Source organism: Mus musculus, chromosome 14 (genome assembly GCF_000001635.26).
Source record: "Mus musculus strain C57BL/6J chromosome 14, GRCm38.p6 C57BL/6J".
Classification (NCBI taxonomy): domain Eukaryota; kingdom Metazoa; phylum Chordata; class Mammalia; order Rodentia; family Muridae; genus Mus; species Mus musculus.
In genome coordinates this window covers 22,100,658-22,119,167 of record NC_000080.6, presented here as the reverse complement: position 1 = coordinate 22,119,167, position 18,510 = coordinate 22,100,658, and the positions used below count along the sequence as shown (strand labels likewise).

At 44.5% G+C, this 18,510-nt stretch overlaps 1 protein-coding gene across 4 annotated transcripts in view, besides 1 other annotated feature; it reads right to left on the bottom strand.

The window, feature by feature from the left end:
* The window catches only part of Lrmda (leucine rich melanocyte differentiation associated), a 1,036,590-nt gene that overhangs the window by 936,926 nt on the left and 81,154 nt on the right, over positions 1-18,510 (bottom strand). The window lies entirely within an intron of this gene.
* Positions 3,217-5,953: an enhancer, noted in NCBI's record as "VISTA enhancer mm414". NCBI's record gives its function as "enhancer in: midbrain (mesencephalon)[17/17] | forebrain[8/17] | limb[15/17] | branchial arch[17/17] | eye[17/17]" and the evidence as "EXISTENCE:transgenic organism evidence [ECO:0001131][PMID:17130149]".

Below are 18,510 nucleotides of genomic sequence, written 5' to 3'. Positions count from 1 at the left end.
GCTGCAGAGGCAGACGCCCTTGCTGTCAGTGCCTGCCTGGTTCCAGCTAAGACAAGTCAATACCGGACAGTCTTTTCATTGCTAAAGGTTAATCTTCAAAAATATTAAATGCCATGCTGCCCTGAAGAAGTGCTTCTGGAAAAGTTCATGGTTTTGCTACCAAGCCCAAAATAACTTCCTAATTATCCGCTGAGGGCTCCGACAGGCCACCCCTAGGAAAACATTTGTCCTTTTTTTTTTTTCTTTTAAATTCTTTTACCACTTTGCTTACACTTTCCTCAAAGGTACCAGGCATGATTAATGTAGAAAAAATAAATACCAAAGCCTTACAATCAAATTAGGAGAGCACTTGATAAAATGAGCCCTCTTCTTGTGAATAATTTGAAAGAATAACTGGTTTTCATTACAACCTCAGCTCCCAGCAGGTCCTACATAAACCAAGCCAGCTGCGGTTCAAGCGAAGGTCCGAAGGAGGGCCCACTCAGGGTATGGATAAATCACAATTGTGATCACACATCAGCTCTCTCTCTTTTTTATCTCCCCTAATAAATTGGGCTTGACCTGAAACTCCAATAGAGTTAATTTATAACAGTCCCCCAAATTCTTTTTTTTTTAAACGTAACAGTTTGCCTTTCTTTTTCTTTTAAATGTAAACCATTATAGCAAATGGAGATTTACTATATACTATAAACACATGTGGCTTGAGCACTGGTATTTAGTCTGGAAACTCGGATGGGGTGGCAAGCTGTTGGTGCAATCAGGAAGTACCACATGACACTCCTGATAAAGACAAAGCCTGCACTCATTCCACGGTAGTTTCTGTGCCCGCTGTGGTTGTGGCCATGGTACGAGCACCATGGTCCCAGGGAACTGGATGCTCCAGCTAGGTCAGGAGGAGGTGTGGTCTGTGAGAGCCACATCCACACATCCATCCAAGCCAGGGCTGAAACCTTCGCAAAGACAGCCAAAGGGAACACTGAGTTAGAGATGAGCAAAGAAAACCAACTTCCTCCTCCCTCTCCATGTCTAATAGAGCCCTAGAAGCGGCCCATGTGTTAGCAGCTTTGTACATTCTTGTGTCCAGCCTGATTCCTATCTTGGTTGAAGGTGAATGATAACCTCATCTGTTTTTACTAAGCTGGGGATGGAAGGAGACTTCTGGTCCTTCTTCTAACTTCCCTTCAATGGGCTGAAATAACCCACCCATCTTCAGCAAATCCTTCTTGCAATCCTCATGGACAACTAGCACTAGGGGCTTTACCAGCCACACAGAGTCCTTTGGGAGACAATATTAACTGGTGGTTAGAGGTGTACACTTTGGAGTAGAGCCTGCCTCTGCCACTTCCCAACTTCTCTAAATCTAAACTCTTCCATCTGTGAAATGGGAATATTTACCTAAGTACCAAGAAATGCCTGTTGGGAGGATTCAGTGACGTAGTAAATATAAATCACACAGATGATCCTATATGTGATAGATAGATAGATAGATAGATAGATAGATAGATAGATAGGTATCCAGAGATTCTCTCTCATAACCTCACAGCCATATATATAACAGTATAATAATAACTACCAGAAGTGATCATTATTATTAATCAACTCTCAATGGGTGTAGGTTTTCTCTCCAGGACTACTACACAGTAGTAGTTTCCTGATGGAAGAACCTCCATCCTTACATTGCTCAGGCCTGGCTATTTATTTCCTGATCATGAGTAACTTATTAACACATATGTACTTCTTGTATCACTCCCACCATTCACAGAAACAATCCCTGTTATAATTACCTGTAAAATAGAAATGTGTAAAAACAGATCAAAACTCAAATGGTCCTTGACCCAAACGCAAGAAATAGCCTATTAACATTCTGATACTGAGTCACCTTTCCCCTTTTCTATACAAATCTGTCCACTGCTCATATATGTCCACAACTTCATAACCTGCTCTTTTAGTGAATAACATGGATTTGTCTTACCATTAAGCAGTCTTTAAAAGCATGGCCTTTGATTTGGTTATAGTGGCACACACCTGTAATCTTAGCTCTCAGGAAGCAGAGGCAGGAGGATTGTGAGTTTGAAGGCAACCTGGGCTATATAGTAAAACTCTATAACAAAATAGTAAATGAATGGATGGATACATGAGTAAATAATTTAAACACAGGGAGATGTAGCTCTATGGTAGAGCACTTGACCAGCATGCATGAGGTACTGTATTCAATCCTCTATAGAGGAAAAAAAAAATCAAATTAAATTAAAAGTAATTCTAAACAGAATTAAAAAGTTTAAAGAATAGTCTTTGAAGGCAGTGGAGCGCACTAGGCCACACTGCTCAGTTCTTTCACCCACCACCTTACAAATGAAGAAACTTGAACTCTCAGAGCTCAGAAACAGTTCTAAAACCTAAACCCATGTGTGGAGTCACCTGGCACTGTGCCTGACACTGGTCAGCACTCAATAAATGTCCTCTCATTCCTCCTCTGGGGATCTAGAGTCTTTAAAGAAACTTCATGAACGATTCTGGCTTCCACCTTAAGATAATGCATTTCAGCACAAAAAACAACTCCAACCCAAAGCTTCCTCTGAGACGTCAACCCTTCCTTCCCCACAGACTGCGCATGGCTGACAAAGGAGAATTTTTGTGAGCTCCTCGGTCCTCCCAGGCCACCCTTCCAGAATCCAGAGTGCAGATTGGAACGCTAGCAACAAATCCTTCCTATGTTTCAAACGCGTTCAGCTTTGCCTGCCCACTGGGCTGGGATTGTAGACTTTGACTCAGGACTTGGAATCAGGAGTTCTGAGCCCTAATCTCAACGTTGCTTCTAGCAGGCTGGCCTCATTTGAGGTTAGTAACGACTCCCTCCTCTCTGGATCTGTTTCTGTAGCCATTCCCCTGAAATACCCAATAAGGAAAATCTGAACCCAGCTTCTCAGGTTCCCATCAAACTTATCCATCTATGAGTGTGTGAACACACACACAGACACACTCAGAGACACACAAAGAAACATATACACAGAGGCACACTCACACAGAAACACACACACCAAGAACCTGAGAATTAAGAATATAAGGTTGAGTTTTTACAGATCTCCTTGGCTCCCTTTTAAGATTGGTTCTTGGTGGGAAACTGTGTTATGAGAGACCCAAACTTTAAACATACCAGAAAGCACCAGTTACAGTGGGGAGGGGCACCCAGGGTCCCTATATCAGAATTAGTCAGTTTCTGTCACCAACAGAGTGAAAATCCAGAAGTACTATAGATCATCAGGGACACTTGAGCTTACAGTCATATTTCACAGACAAAATTACATTCCAGGAAGAGAGATGGGGGAAGGGAGCGGAGATGGAGGGAGGGAAAGCCACATAAAAGTTCTGAAATATATCAATGTCCAAAAATGGATAGGGGAGGGGAATAAAAAGAAACCTTTGAGGAGTGTAAAAACCATGAAATAAAATATCTATCTTATTTCAGGGTCCTGGAGTAAATAATATTTCTGATGCTCCCAAAGAGAGTCAAATGCAGCCAGCAAAACAAACACAAATACAAATAAATACTGGGCAAGTGAATTAGGGAAGGTACACAGAGGAATTTCAAACTAGGATGAAGGTTTGATTCGGAAACGAGTTCCTGCCTTCTGCCTCCTACACGCCCCTCATTCTTTTCTTCGTGAAGTAAAATCCATTATTTTGAAAACACCATTTGAAATCCTCAAGAAAGAGCAAAACACAGTATTGTGGTATTCCAAAGTAATATCTCTTGTTTATAACCATATAAATTTAGCCCCTGGCACTACAGGGCTTATATAATAGAATAGAGTTATTTTAACAGGGGCCTGTTTAAGAGGCAGCAAAATGCTCGGCTCATTTTCTCCAGTGGGAGGGACACAGCCTCATGTGAGGGGGAGAACATGCCGAAGTCATTACCTCGGGAAGGCCATCCGTCAAAGCCGGGTCGCTCTGGCATGGCCAGCACCTCTGGTGAGATCAGAGAGGCGCCTCTGCTTGCAATTACCAAAGAAGGGCCTTGGCTTTAGACAGCCTGCTATCAATTACGACCCTGGCCTCGCCGCTTGGACTTGTCAATTTCCCAGTGTCTTCTGTTTTGTAACAGTGAGCAAAGGGGGCTCCTCCTGACTGATTCTTGGAAGTTCCTCGTGTGTTGTGTCACTCCTCGGTGTCATTAACAATTCAATTAAAATTTCACAGCACACAAGGCAGGCAGTGCTGGACAGAGGCTGAAAGGGCCTGGCCCAGGAGGTTCCAGAAAGACCTGCAGTGGGGCCATGTCCGATCACACCGACCCAATCTTGAGATGTTTTTCACTTCTCAAGTCAGGCTTACATGTGTCTCCCATCTGACACAATGCTGGCTGTCATCCTGGCAAGAAAACACGTTTGATGTTCTCACCCCATGAGGGAGGGGGGGTGCACTGATGGAACGGAATTTCAGGCCAACTAGAAACAAAAATCTAATATTATGACACTCGACATTCGGGCTCTGCAATGGATAACTCTTGAGTACTCTCAACCGGCTCTCTTTATCTTTGGCATATTCTAGAAGCTTCTGTTTTCTAAATTTGTCTTTGGGCTGTGGTGGTTGTTTGAGCCCTTGCCTTTTCTTGCTCCTTGGAGCCCAGATGTCCAGAAGAACTGAGGCAGGCAGTGTGTAAATCACAGTTAAATGATTTGGGTAGGTAGCGGATGGAGACAGAATAACCAAAAACCAGAAAGACTTACTCCTGTCGTTATTAACTCTCTGGAAGCGCAAACACCCCTTTGTCTGGCTGAGGGATGGAACAACACATGCTCAAGTGTTTTAAGGGTCCCGAGGGTTCAGGGCAAAATCAAAAAAAAAAAAAAGAAAAAAAAAAAAAAGAAAAACCTTTCAGGCTTAAGACTTCTGAGGCAGCTTTCTCTCTAACCCTCTCAATGAGTTTAGTCATGCAGGGAAAGATTCTTTAAACTTACCAAAGACTTTGTTTAATGCCCAAGAAAATGCAGACTGTCAGGGCCCTTTGTCGGGATTTGGTGGCTTAAGTCCATTCCCCAATACACTGGGACCCTCCACCTTCATTCTCGGGCTTCCTTTTGACATCAAGTGCTGGATAATTGTCTGATTTCCTTCTAGGTAAAGGGAGATTAAATGCCCGGCTGCAACAACTGACACACAAAAGGGAAAGTATAGTTTAGCCACCATATTTATCAAGATAATTTTTTTTCCACATGCTGATTAATAACATTAGCCAACATCCCCTTTGGCTTGGGGTGGGGGTGGGGAGAGAGAGAAGCTGGGGACAGACATGTCCCCCTCAGAGTATCAGAGTTGACAGTTCAAGGCAAAAAATGATTTGCATGTAAATTCTGATCAAAAGCAAGTCTGCACCCTGAAGTTGTCAAGTTTAGCTACCAATTTGACACGTAAATGGGCTATAGCAAAACTTGATTTAAACTGAAGAGGGAGAAAACATGGCAACTCAATTACCCCTAGCAGATCGGATCTGGCAGCTGGGGTCAAACTTTTCACCCTGTTGCATTTCTCAATACCTGATGCTTTAAACAAACACTATGTATTCCTCCTCCGATCCTGGAGGAAAATGCGTTTCTCAGGGCTCCCTACTGTGGCCCAGATTAAAAAATAAAGTTTCACTTGTGTGGGATCTGGAGCCATTTTCCTCATGTAAATTTCAGAATAAATCAGGACTTAAGAAATGGCCTTTTGCGCTAAACAAAAAAAAAAAAAAAAGGAAGAAGAAAAATGTCTCTGATAAAAAAAAAGGTGGGGAAAGAAAATGGGAGAGTGAGGAAGGGAGCATCATGGGGGAGATTTGTGATGTACTAAAAGATGATTTAAAATCAAATATCCCCATAGCATTAGAGGCAAAACACTGACTTGTTTTTAGTTTGCTTTTAATATATTCCATAGTTGAGCTTAGACTGAACAGCTAACAACTCAGTGGGGAGAAAAACAAATACCTAATTCTAAATCAGCTCCAAATTTATAAGGGACAAAGGTCCTAGTAAGGTCTGGGGGACAAAGACACACAAACAGGAAAGATCTAGGCTCACCACCCAGCTGGGGTTTGCAGACAGCCAAGCCTGGGCTAATGAAGCCCCAAGAAGACTTCTCATTCCTGCAAGTACCATTTAGGCCAACTGCCCACCAAGACTCTTCTAAGTGGCCTAAATCCAAAATTACTTTGAGTTGGTTTTAAGCTCATTCTATAAAAGCAAGGAGTTGATTGACTCTGAATTCACCCCTAATTTCTAGAACCAAGAATGAGCAACCAGGGGGGAAAGTGTCCCACTTATTTAACCAACAAATATATTAAATATGTGTTGAGTTCAAGCCCTGCGCTAAACACAGTAATATCAAATATAAGTACTATCTGCTTCTATCCAAAAAGACAATCCAAGGTACAGCTAGCTAATCACAAGAGCCTGGGGAGACAGAGACAGAGCACGTACATGCAAACAGCATGGCTGGGGAGTCGCTGGAAAGGAAGCAGAAGTATTCAATCCTCTCTGCTGATGGGGGGGCATCATTGATCTTGGCATCTAGCAAACAGTGGCACAGGGATGCCAAGAAGGGAGAAAGATGTTTCTACAGGAGCCAGCAAGGGGAAAAATGAGACTGTCAGTTTGGCTTGGTGCTGGGGAGATGGAAGACAGTATGTGCAATCAAGCCTCCTATGGCCACACACAGGACAAATACCAGAACCATATTCTCTTATAGGTGTCCTCCTATATACCACCTATACCAACCTCCAAACTTGAAACCCTCTCCTGATGGGTCCATCGATAGCCTTCCTGCACATCCTGCATCATGCAAAACCCATTCTGGCCCCAGGGCCTTTGCACTTGCTCTGTGCAGTTTGGTACCTTCTATCAAGTCCCCAAAGTCTTGCTCAGTTCAAGCATCAAACCTAACAGCTCCCTGCTGAACAGCTTTTCCCCAGAGCTCGGACCCAGGATATCTTCATCTAAAGTCACTCTCATAACAGCTCCTCTGAAACACCAATGCATATGCTCTGCTTAATTTTCCTCAGGCCTGTGTGGCTACCTGAAATTGCATTGTCTGGGCTCACTACCCCACCCTCTGCCCCCTTTCTCACGAGGATAGAAGCCACAGGAAAATCAGAGCTGTAATGCCCAGTTTCTAGGAAAGATTGCAGGTATTCGATAAGTATACTGTGGCCATATTAATACCCATTAAGACACAAGATGCCGTTAAGCTAATTATCCTGAAATTAATAAAGAAAATTAAGGCCCAAAGCCAAATTCACCACACATCTTTACTTCTAAACAGCCTTTGCATCAAGACCAAATAATTCTAGAAGGATGCATACAAATGGCACATTTATTTCAAATGGAAATAGCCAGAGGGGCAAGATCGCCATTGACCATTTAACTGAATGAGATCTCTGTCATCTTTCTGAAGAGTACCCCCTCAGCCATCACAACTCTCTCTGGCTTCCCACACATTGCGCCCCTGCCGCCGCACCCCAGGAAACCATGTGCGAAGTTGTGTTCTCCTCCTGAAGCGGTTAGGCATTTTTATCAGTATCATTTGCCAGTATAAATATCTCCCCCATAACCTTGTATTTAGAATAGGAATGCACCAAAGCGGGACTCGCACTGAGTCAGGGAAATGGTCCCGTCTACGGTATTCATGACTTCAGTCATTCTCTCATAAAACAAGAGATGAAATAAAATGTACGACATTCCCAAAGAGGGAGTTGCTCTCGTAATTCATCTTAAAACGCAACATTCTGTCATCTCAAGTAACACTTACTGAAAGCAACCATCAATACTTTTTGTCAAAAGCCTGTACTCTGTGTAAAATGTTCCATCAATCTCTATTTACATAAAACAAAAAAAACTTTCAGTATGGCTCTCTCATGCAGCCATAGTGTGTCTCCGTCTCTACTTTCCATGCTTGGCTGAAAAAGAAACTAACTGACACCAGAAAAATAAAGAAGACCATTAAAGAGAGAGCTCTGGGGAAGGAGAAAGCTACAGAGAGGAGAGCTCGGAGGTTGAGATCCATGTCCTTTGCGGGGATGGGGAGGTGGGCCAGTGGGGGAAAGCTTTAGTTTTAAACTCATAAAAATATTTTTTCATTTAAAAGAAAAAATTCCATTTGCAAGAAGACCCCTAGGAGGCCTTCCTTCACTGGCACACAACACGGCTCACTAACATCTCATAAGGGGCTGGCACCCTGCTCAGTCCGCGCTGATGTGCGGCACAGTCCCAGGCACTGAACTCCAAGCCACATAGTGGAGCTGTGGGTCCTGTAGAACACGAATCATGGGAGGCTACAAGAAGGTCAGCATCGCCTGGGGATGTTTATTAAACAGGCAAATTAAAGTATTAGCCTTTCACCCTGGAGGTCTGAAGATCAAGTCCCAGCTTAGGTAACAAAACAGAGTCTTACCAGCCTCTCCCTAAGATCTGCAGGCTGGAGACATGCAGGCGCAGTCATCTGACCCAAAGTACATGTCAAAGCCAAGGAGGCGTGCCAGGGCCCGTCTAAGGTACCCAGTGGCTGTGGCATCCTATCTATCACCCTAAACACATCAACAGTCCATGGTCAAAGTTGCTGTTGTTACAAAGAACATGCAGCTTCCATTTTTTTTTTTTCATTGCAAATAGGAGATCCATGAGGGAATCGTCAGCCCCTCATAATTATGCCTTGCTTCCCAGCACCTACTATGTGAGATGGGATAGGGTGAAGAGAATGTGCGTGACTTGGTTTCAAGAAGGCTGTAGAGCCTTAGCCGAACTACTGCCCCTCCCTGTATCTCTGGCCATTTCTTCATCGGTGATATCACAGTTCAGCTAGTCTGCACTGTCAAGCTTGCCGAACAACACCAAGACTCCAGGGGCTTCTGGGAAAGGAAGGGAAAATTGAGCAAATCAGGTAGCAGCTCACATCCAATCAGCTGGTAAAGCTTAAGGTTCCATGGGTCTCAACAGTCCTGCCATCGCTGCCATTTTTCCACCTCAGAGGGTGACAAAGCAGGAGCACAGACATGCACCGCAAACAGGTGTGATCACTGCCAAACCTTGGCTCAACAAAGAGAGAGGGAAGGGCACGACAGACCCCAGGGAGGCATATGGGAGCCGAGGACCACTCGGACATAAGCATGGAGCTTTCAAAGGGCAGAGGCCAGACATGCTACAGGATGGAAAGTATTCTCAACAAAGGGGCAGCAAGTTAGAGAGAGCAGCAGCAAGTTAGTTAGAGCAGCAGCGAGAGCACAGAGATTGTCAAGGCGAACATGTGCAAAGCACAAGCCCCTCTGGCAAAGAAAAGGAAGTGGAGGTTATAAGACATGCCAGACAACAGACTCTTGACTCCCACTGCCACACAGTCCCACATAGAGAAACCATGGAGGGCCTCTGTTTGCTGGCTTGCTCCAGCTTGGGCCCAGCTTGCTTCCTTACACTACCCACAACCACCTGCTCACAGAAGGATACTGCCTACAGCGAGCTGGGCCCTTCCCCCACCAATTAACAAGGAAGACAATCTCTCAAGGACATAGTAACAACTACTCAGCTGAGATTCCTCCATCCGGCTGTGTGGTGTTCAGAGTTCATGATAACCAGGGCACCATGCAAGCCACATGATCTAAGTTTGCTCTCCAGAATTCACTTAAAGATGGACGGAAAGAACACACTTCACAAAGATGTCGCTGACTTACAGGTACAAAATGGCACATATTCTATACACATCATCCATACACACAACCATGAAATAAACATTTTAATTCCATGGCAATAAACCTCTAATTTAAAAAGAAAGACTTTTTTTTTCTGTCAAAAAGAGCAATGATTCTGTAACAAAACTGTATGTTTTTCTCCCATACACTTGACCGGGTCTGCACCTGGTGGACGCAAAGATGTTATTTATTTGAGGGTCTGAACTTTTTGTTATCATTTTTCTGAAGTTTATAGGAAAAAGAAACATTCTGAGCTATATTTTAACCTCACATTAATACAACTTCCCCTCAAAACTGACCTGCCCCCCATTACCTAAGTGCATAACAAGCTTAAAGGGGGGAGGGGAAAAAACAGTTCAGCACCCTTCCTTAAGAGTTCTATTTTCAGATTCAAAATCCTTAAATAAATAAATAAATAAAGTCTGAATTATTCAGCTGTTCTGTGCTTTGTGTGAAGGTTTTATGAGCATCTTTTTGTCTGTCAGCCACTGAGAGTCAGGGAAAGGAAGACAGATCCATCGTAACTCAGATGTTATTCCAGTCTAAGTGTGTGACCCAACGTGTTGCTCAGTGTCAACTTGCCCACTGAGTGCTAACATGCATTCTGGAGAGCGGTCCTTGACTTAAAACTTAGAGATCACAAGTCCCTGCCATCTTCCACTCTTACTCGTGAACCTGACTCGTAAACCCAGGATTCCTCCCTGCCAAAAATATACATCCACAACATTGCAAGGAAAGCAAATAAATTTTTCAAGAGCCAGGGTGGCTAGAGACCATCTTAAATGTCATTCAATTCCGCTTTTTTCACTGTTTTAATATACTACATGGCAGTAGAGGGCTCATGGGGCCCCATGGGCTATTAATGGCCTCGCTGTTCACACGGAAATACCCGTCCCAACTAGTGAACTGAGTTTGCATTATAAGCACTTCCCATGAGAGCTGCTTCCAATGCTCACCCTCAGATAGTAGGTACTCTGGGAGGAACCCATGCAGCAGGCTGTGAGTTACTGTGTGGGTTACTTTAGGGTCTCCTGTTGATGCTAAACATGCTGAGAGATTCCTCAGGATGTCATTCTAGCTTTCAGAATTCTAAAATCCAGTTTAAGTTGGACTATCTATCCCTGCAAAATAAAGAATTGTAATTGTAGAGGCTGGAGAGGTGGTTCCGTGGTTAGGAGCACTTGCTGCTCTTTCAGAGGACCTGGGTTCAGGGCACCCACATGGCAGTTCACAACTGCCTGTAACCTCTCTTTTGACCTCCAAGAGCCCCATTCACACATGTGATGCACATACAAACATGCAGGCAAACACTCATATGTACATAAATCAATCTTTTTTAAAAGAAGAATCCTAATCTTATATCAGACATGAATCTTAGTATAACATTAGTCTTTTTATTCTATGACAATCTTTTCAGTCCTCTCCAAATGTCATGTCCTTTGAAAAAGTGCAATTGCTTGTTTATTCTCCTTGTGCCCTATTGTCTCTGCTTCTCACTCTCGCCCCTAATTGTACCTAACTGTCCTGGTAGGCATGGGAGGCAGGGAGGGCTCATCAAAGCACCACTGTTCTTTGCTGACCCCTTTTGCAGCCACTGAAAACACATAGAACTTTCTACATCCGTCTACAGACGATCTTCCGATTTCCATAAAGCCTCCCCGTGAATATATACTTCTAACTACTGACCACGTGCTCTCCTTCCCTACTTGATAAGTAAAGCAACCCTGATACGGTGGCTTTTTAGGAGGCCTGATAGCTTGTCTGCCTCCAGAGAGAGCAAGCCCTGTTCGGAAAATGGCAGGTACCTCCTTGAGAGGTTCAAGTGCCTAGAGCTGAACTATATATGGAAGAAATCAAGTGAGTATAACTGGTCCAAGCACCACACTCACCATCAGTAGAGAGAAAACACCACCCCCAAACCCACCCCTCTGTCCTTAGTGCCTCAGTAACTCAGAATCAAAACCTACATCTGAGGACACCAAAGACTCGAAGAGTAGAACAAAAACTGCAGTGTTCTACACAGAAGACAGTGAAGGAGCCCAACCCTCTACTGTGGTGGAATCCGGCTATGATGACAACCTTGTCGCCCTGCCCTGGGATCTTCAGGATCTAACTCAAGAATCTGACCTCTGTAGGAGGTCACACAAGGCAGGGTTCCTTGGGAAGAGAGTGGGGACAATGACTGGACCAGCAGCAGCTCCAGAAACCCAAAGGGAGCATTTATTCTCTTTTGGAAAGTGTTAAATATGCCCTAGTGCTCCTTGCTGGTCCTTTTCCAAGTTCAAGGCCAGGTGAGTCCTCTAAGTACTGTGTGTCCCATTTTTCAACTCTACATTAAAGCTGGATCCATGCAGGGTGGTTCCAGGACTCTCAGAAAACTAGAGGATACCACATAGTAGAGAGTTCTGGGTTTAGAGTCACAGAAAATAGTTCAACCGTGACCTGTCTTTACCCCTGCAGTGCTGAGGACTGGGCTTTCGACAGAACAGACCAGCAATCATTCCACCTTTGAGCCACTTGCTCAACTTGCATTGCTGTATACAGCAATGCAAGGGGCACACTGGGGTTAAGGCAGGACTGGCTGTGACACACCTCAGGCATTTTCACAACCCCTTTAAAGTATCTTTACCATGAGTCTGTGAAAGAAGAGAAACTTTAACTCGGATTGTCACAACCTGTCCGCTCTCTTGGGTGAAGCTGCTCCTCCTTTGGGACTAAAGTCCAGTACGTTTTGCTGGTTCCCTGACTGCGCTTTTCTCCCCTCTCCCCCTCTGAACTTTTCTTGCAGTGTTGTGCCTTCCCATGGGTATGTGTGCTCATCCCACAACCAAGCTCCATGAAGTTAGAGCCAGCAGCTATCCTGTCCTTCTCTGTGATCCCAAGACTAACACACACAGACAGGTGATCATGTCCGAGGAAGAAGGGACCTTGCTAAGCTTTGGTCCTCTCGGTGTGATGCAAAATGAATGCCTCACCACAAGACTGTTGGATGGCCAAAGATAAGGTATGGCTCCATCTCACTTGATAAAGCATAGAGTCTGCCAGAGACCATGAATACTGAACTATTTATCTCCAAAATGTCCAGTGTTCACCCATGGTGAGGCAGCTAAGACATAAGGGCACAAGGGGGTTACATGCCAGAAGAGACTTCCAGAGATTCCAGTCCCCAATTCCATCCTTAGGTTCTGTTTCAAAAACAGTGCTCAGGAATGTTGAGCTGAGTTGTTCCTGGCCTTGTGTCACTTTCTAGTTTCAATGGGTTATTACCTGAAACCAAGGGTCTGTGTGAGGGAATGCGAGAAGCCGTTCCCACCTCGGAGAAGGAAGGCAGGCTGATTTATGAGGCATGGCTCTAAAGAACCTGAGTACACAATGTGACACAGTAACCAGGGTGGGGATGGGGGGACTCCTTTCACAGCTACAAGCCACCAGAGATGAGTCAACACTGGGGTCAGCAGTGCAAAACACAGGTCCCTGCGCTCTGGGAAGAACTCACAGGCATCCTGTCACTGTCAACTGATCCAAGGTGCTCTGACCATTTCTGTCTTTGAATTCCTGTGATGCTGCAGTGTTGTTAAGAGACTCCTCCTCCCTAGGGAAAGTTGCAATGAGTAACACACCATGGAGACAGATCAGGAATTCTCACGCAACTTTCCCATCGGTCAAGACATTGTTATTGTTATTTTTCAAACTAAAAAAAACAAAAAAACAAAACAAAAAACAGACAAGTATATTTTCACTGTAGAACATTGAGAAAATATAAAATCCACTAAGAGGAAGAGATAAATACTCAGAATCATGCTATCAGGATCCCCCAAAAAATGTTTTTAAGGAGTTTCTTTATTTTTAACTATGGATATGTATATCTATGCATGAATGTACATGAGTGCAGGTACCTATGGAGGACAGAAGCCTTGGGTCCTTGGAGCTGGGGTTACAAGCAGTTATGAGCTGCCATGTGGGTACTGGGAGCCTTTGCAAGAAAGGCAAATGCTCTTAACTCTAAGCCATCTCATCAGCTCACCACAGTCCATTCTTATAACTTCCATCAAATGATGTTACTCATCTTGTAATCTTTTCACTTCAGGGCTTCAAGGCAACAGAAGGCTCGTGGACTCTACCCAGCCACTCTTACTTCAAAGTCTGTCTGCATATTATTTAAAATTCGGAAATCAACCAATAATTCACTATGGGGATTAAAACAATAAAAAGCACTGGAAAGCAAACCCTACCATCCAGGCTCATAGTGTGAAGTTAGGATTTAAAATTCATACTTATATGCATACATATATAATGCATAGTTGTACTTGGTATATATCATATTATGTACAGTAGCATAGAAAAGAAGAGACAACCACACTGTGCAATGAGTAGTTGTGGTCAGGCAGTGCAGGACATGAACATCAAAAGAAATGGATATAGCTGTGGAAATTATAAAAGGCTTTGGAATAAACACAGCTGAGTGAGGCAGGCCCTAAAAAGGAGGATTAGTCCAGCAAGTTGGGTCGAGAATGAGATAAACACAAGAAAACACAAATACATTTAGGCCAGGATTGGGAGACCAGCTGGGCAAGTTTATAGTAACTTATACTACAGGGAGGAAAAGTGGTCTGGGGTCACATGGCGAGGGGCCGATTTTCCCTTCTATAAAGGCTTCAAAATGCAGTTACACTAACCCCACCAGGCACCATCAGTGCCAGACTGATCCCTAACCACCTGAGCATTTTCACCTTTATCTCTAGATCAAGGGCCCAAACCATGGTAGTGCAGATTCTGATCATCTGCAAAATATCAGGCTTGAGCCCAAGCCCCACTCCTGCCCGACTTTGCATGAGGATCCTCTACACCCATATAGCCCCCTTCAGAAGGCTGCTCCTCCTGACTATCTCTAGGGAACAATAAACACTCACAGATCTGTAACTGGATGCCACCCATGGCCTAAAATATCCTTTCTTTCTCAACTAAATAAAAGATGGGAGAATCTGTGTGGACAGTTCCCAGCCCCAGTCTTTACACGGTCTGGAGAATTCTCAGTGGACTGAAGAAGATGCAGTCATCACTGAAATCCCAGCTACAAACAGGTGTGGTGCATGCCTGTAACTCCACTACCCAGGAGGCTGAGGTTGGGGACTGCTGTGAATTTGAAGCCAGTGGGGGCTACACAGTAAGCTCAAAGCTAACCCTGGAATACAGACCAGAGCTACGTGGTGCTGGAGGCCTGGCTCTTGCTGTCTATCACAGGCTGGCTTTAGACTCCCAATAGTCTCCTGCCTCAGCCTCCTGGGTGCCAGAATTACAGGCATGTACCACCATACCACAATACCCAAGGTCTAGTTTATTCATCTTCTATGCTTGAATTCTCAAGCTCTCCATTCTAACATCAATTATCTGGAGACCACAGGGCTACAGTTCCATAAAAGAAGCCATCTATGCTAACAGTTCCTTAAAGGCTATCCTCACTAGCTTACTATTTTTCTCCCCACATGACCTTGGCAGAGGAACACAAAAGAAAGGAAGGCCCAATGTGTCAACAGCCTGAGAATGGCAGGCTCTGTATTTGCAGTTTTGTAAATATTCTCTCAAACACTGCTGTCCACAGTAGAGAACAGTGATGCCAAAACTCAGAGGAGAGTTGAAACCCAACCCTCAAGGTCTTATAAATTACACAGAAAAAAAGATTCAAACTTGGATATGTCTGTCTCCTCAATCCACTGTACCTCAAAATCAACTCCTAAGATTAGCAATTTGCCAACAGGATACAAGTTGAAGGCCCCCAGAAAAGATCAGTCCCCCAAAACGTCTCTCACCAAGGCTAGCAACGTCCTCATTGTAAGTGAGTCACATGCGCTATTTTCTCTAAGATGCCTCTATAATCTTATGAACAATCATTTGTTTCTGTATTAACCCTTCATTATCATTAGTTGTGAGTCATTTTCATATAAACTTCTTTGTTGGCCCTACACAGCAAAGTCTAACACCCTTCATATTATCTCCACACTGGAAAAGAGAGGTGCAGGCCTAGCCAACACACAGCTCTAGACTGCTGGCCCCTAAGTATTCCAATTCCTGATTCATTCTCTCTCCCCCATTCCCCCTCCCCTTCCCCTCCCCCTCTCTCTCCCTCTCCGTCTCCTTCTCCCTGTCCCTCTCTCCTCCCCCTTCTTCCTCCCTCCTCCTTCCCTTTTCCTCCCTCCCTCTTCTCTTCCTTCTTCCTCCTCCTTTTAGTATGTGTGTGTGTGTGATATGCTTGTATATACATGCTTATAGAGGCCAAAGGTCAACTCCAGTATCTTCCTTTATGGTTTTCCAACTTATCTTTTGAGAATGGATCTCTCCCTGAAGCCAGAGCTCACTGATTGGCTATACTGGCTGGATTGGTTGGCCTGCAGACTCTGGAAATCTCCCTTTCTCCATTTCTGGTCCAGCTTTTCCCTGAGTGCTAAGGCTCTGAAACAAGTCCTCATTCTTTTGTGGCCAGTGCTTCACTGACTGCACTATCCCCTCAGCCTCCCAACTCTATGTTTCCAGAAGCTTATTTTATTTGCAAATTTTATCAGCTGGGATGGAGACTGCCAGGTGGCCAAACTCTAATGGAAGGAGTCTTTAGGAAGGAAGGGCAGACAGGAGGAGGAGGACACTGAAGAAGAAAACAGTAGTGGGAATAAGGCAGAGATCAGGAGCTGAGTAAAGTCCTTGTCAAGTGCAAGGTGCCAACCAGTGTCCTGAGCCTCCTTAGGAATACAACATTAGAGGCTAACCCTTCTTCTCACAGCCTGTCACGTGCTAGAGCTAGCTGGACATAGCTATCTAGATGTTATTTCTAGCATAGCTACATGTTCTGGTCTGGAACAACCCCAGGTTACACCCAGATTACTTATCGCAACTCCCTCTTCCTTTTTTCATTTTCAGAAATGTCCAATCTGGACAACAAATTACACGGTCACTTCTGTTATTCTCTGCCACGAGCAGACTTGAAGGCAGGTCCTCATATCCAGCTTGTACAGCTCTGAGCTAACACATGCTTCCAGTTGATATAGTCAAGCCCTCCTGCTTCATCTAAGTGGAAAGCAACATGACAGCAGATCACACGGAGGCCCCTGGGCAGCACACTCGGGTGCCCATCATACCAGGGCTCTTATTCCTTCTGTAATTATTAGGTGTCCAACACGCAGAGCACCAACCCCCACGTACACTACTGTGTAATTATTGGAAGACTTGAAGCAAGATGTCCTCAAGGTGACACCGGCTTTGTCAAGAGAATACATGTACACACATGCTGCTGCACCCGGCTCTCATGGGATCTCTGCCCAGAGACAGTAAGCAACAGCTTATATACAGGCACGCTCCACAGTTAGCAAAGCTATGTTACTCTACGTTCCTATTTCTTTCCCAGAACCCTTGTGAGGAAGGAAGGCCAAGCATACAAGCTCCAGGTTCCAAGTCAGGAAACTAAAGTTAGTCCAAACGGGGTAAAAGCGGCCAAAGGCTGCACTGCTGGTCAGAGGCAAAGCCAGGTCTAGATCCAGGTCTTCCCATGGCCTTCTGGTGTCCCAGGTACCAGGTACTCAGGACAGAACTGTGGTAAGGAGCTTGTCTGGGTCCTGATTTCCCAGAATGCTTTGGCTCTAACCCCACCTTTCTCACATGTCCCTCAAAAAAAATAGTTATTAGGTCAATTCAGTTCCTGTTTAGTAGACGGTTTCCTCTTCGTTCAGGCTCGATACATTAGGTCTGACTCTGATCCATTAGGTCTGACTCTGATCCATTAAGTCTGACTCCAGTACATTGCATCTGACTCTGGCCCTGTCCACAGCACTAAGGAAGCTCTGGTTTACAGTGAAGGTGGGCCTGCGATTTGGAACTCATGTCACCCTATCACCTCAGCCATTCCCAAGGTGAGGACCGGAACAATTTGCCTCACCCCTTTGGGTCTCTTGTTTCTTTCTCTTTAAAATAAGGAGGCTGCCGCCATCATGAGGACGCATGCCTATAGCCTCAGAACTTAGGAGGCTGAAGCAGGAGGATCACCATAAGACCAGCCTAGGACAAACAGAAAACGTAACATAAGAAAGTTGCCAGGCATGGTGGTTCGTGCCTAGAATTCCAGTATGCAGAAGGCTGAAACAGGAGGAGTATTGCTCAGCCAAGGGCAGGCTAGGCTATGATGTAAAAGCCTTCTCAAATAAATAAATAAATAAGATAAGGAGGCTGAGTTAAATTAGAGGTCAAAACCTCATGGGCCATGCCAATGTCCCCAGATGTCTTTTGGTGGTTTTGTGTTTCAGTCCAGTTTTGGTTTTTTTGTTTGTTTGTTTTTGTTTTTGTTTTTGTTGTGTGGGGACTGAACCCAGGGCCTTACATGGTTTGCAAGGACTGTGTCACTGGACACACCTCCAAGCCCCATGTATTGAGTTGGTTGACTTGGAATTTTTTACTGGTGCGTGGTGTGTGTGTGTGTGTGTGTGTGTGTGTGTGTGTGTGTTGTACTGCTGTTTTGCTTTTGAACCCACACTCTCCCCACCCCAGTTATTGTACCTGAAATTGCTTTGTTCTTTCGAATTCTCTGTCCAGGGCTTTTGGATTTGCAGACCCTACACCAGATATTCTCTATGTCCTTTCCAGACAAACTATTTACATTCAGACTCTGAAGCCAACCTGTTATTTTCGGTGGTGGGTTATTATCTGGGTGGCTAGGCCCCACATCAGTGTCTCTATCTGCTGAAGGGGACAGTTGTAGTATTTTCTTCACAGTTTGTAATAAATATTGAGGTTCCATATTGGATTTCTTGTTGTGA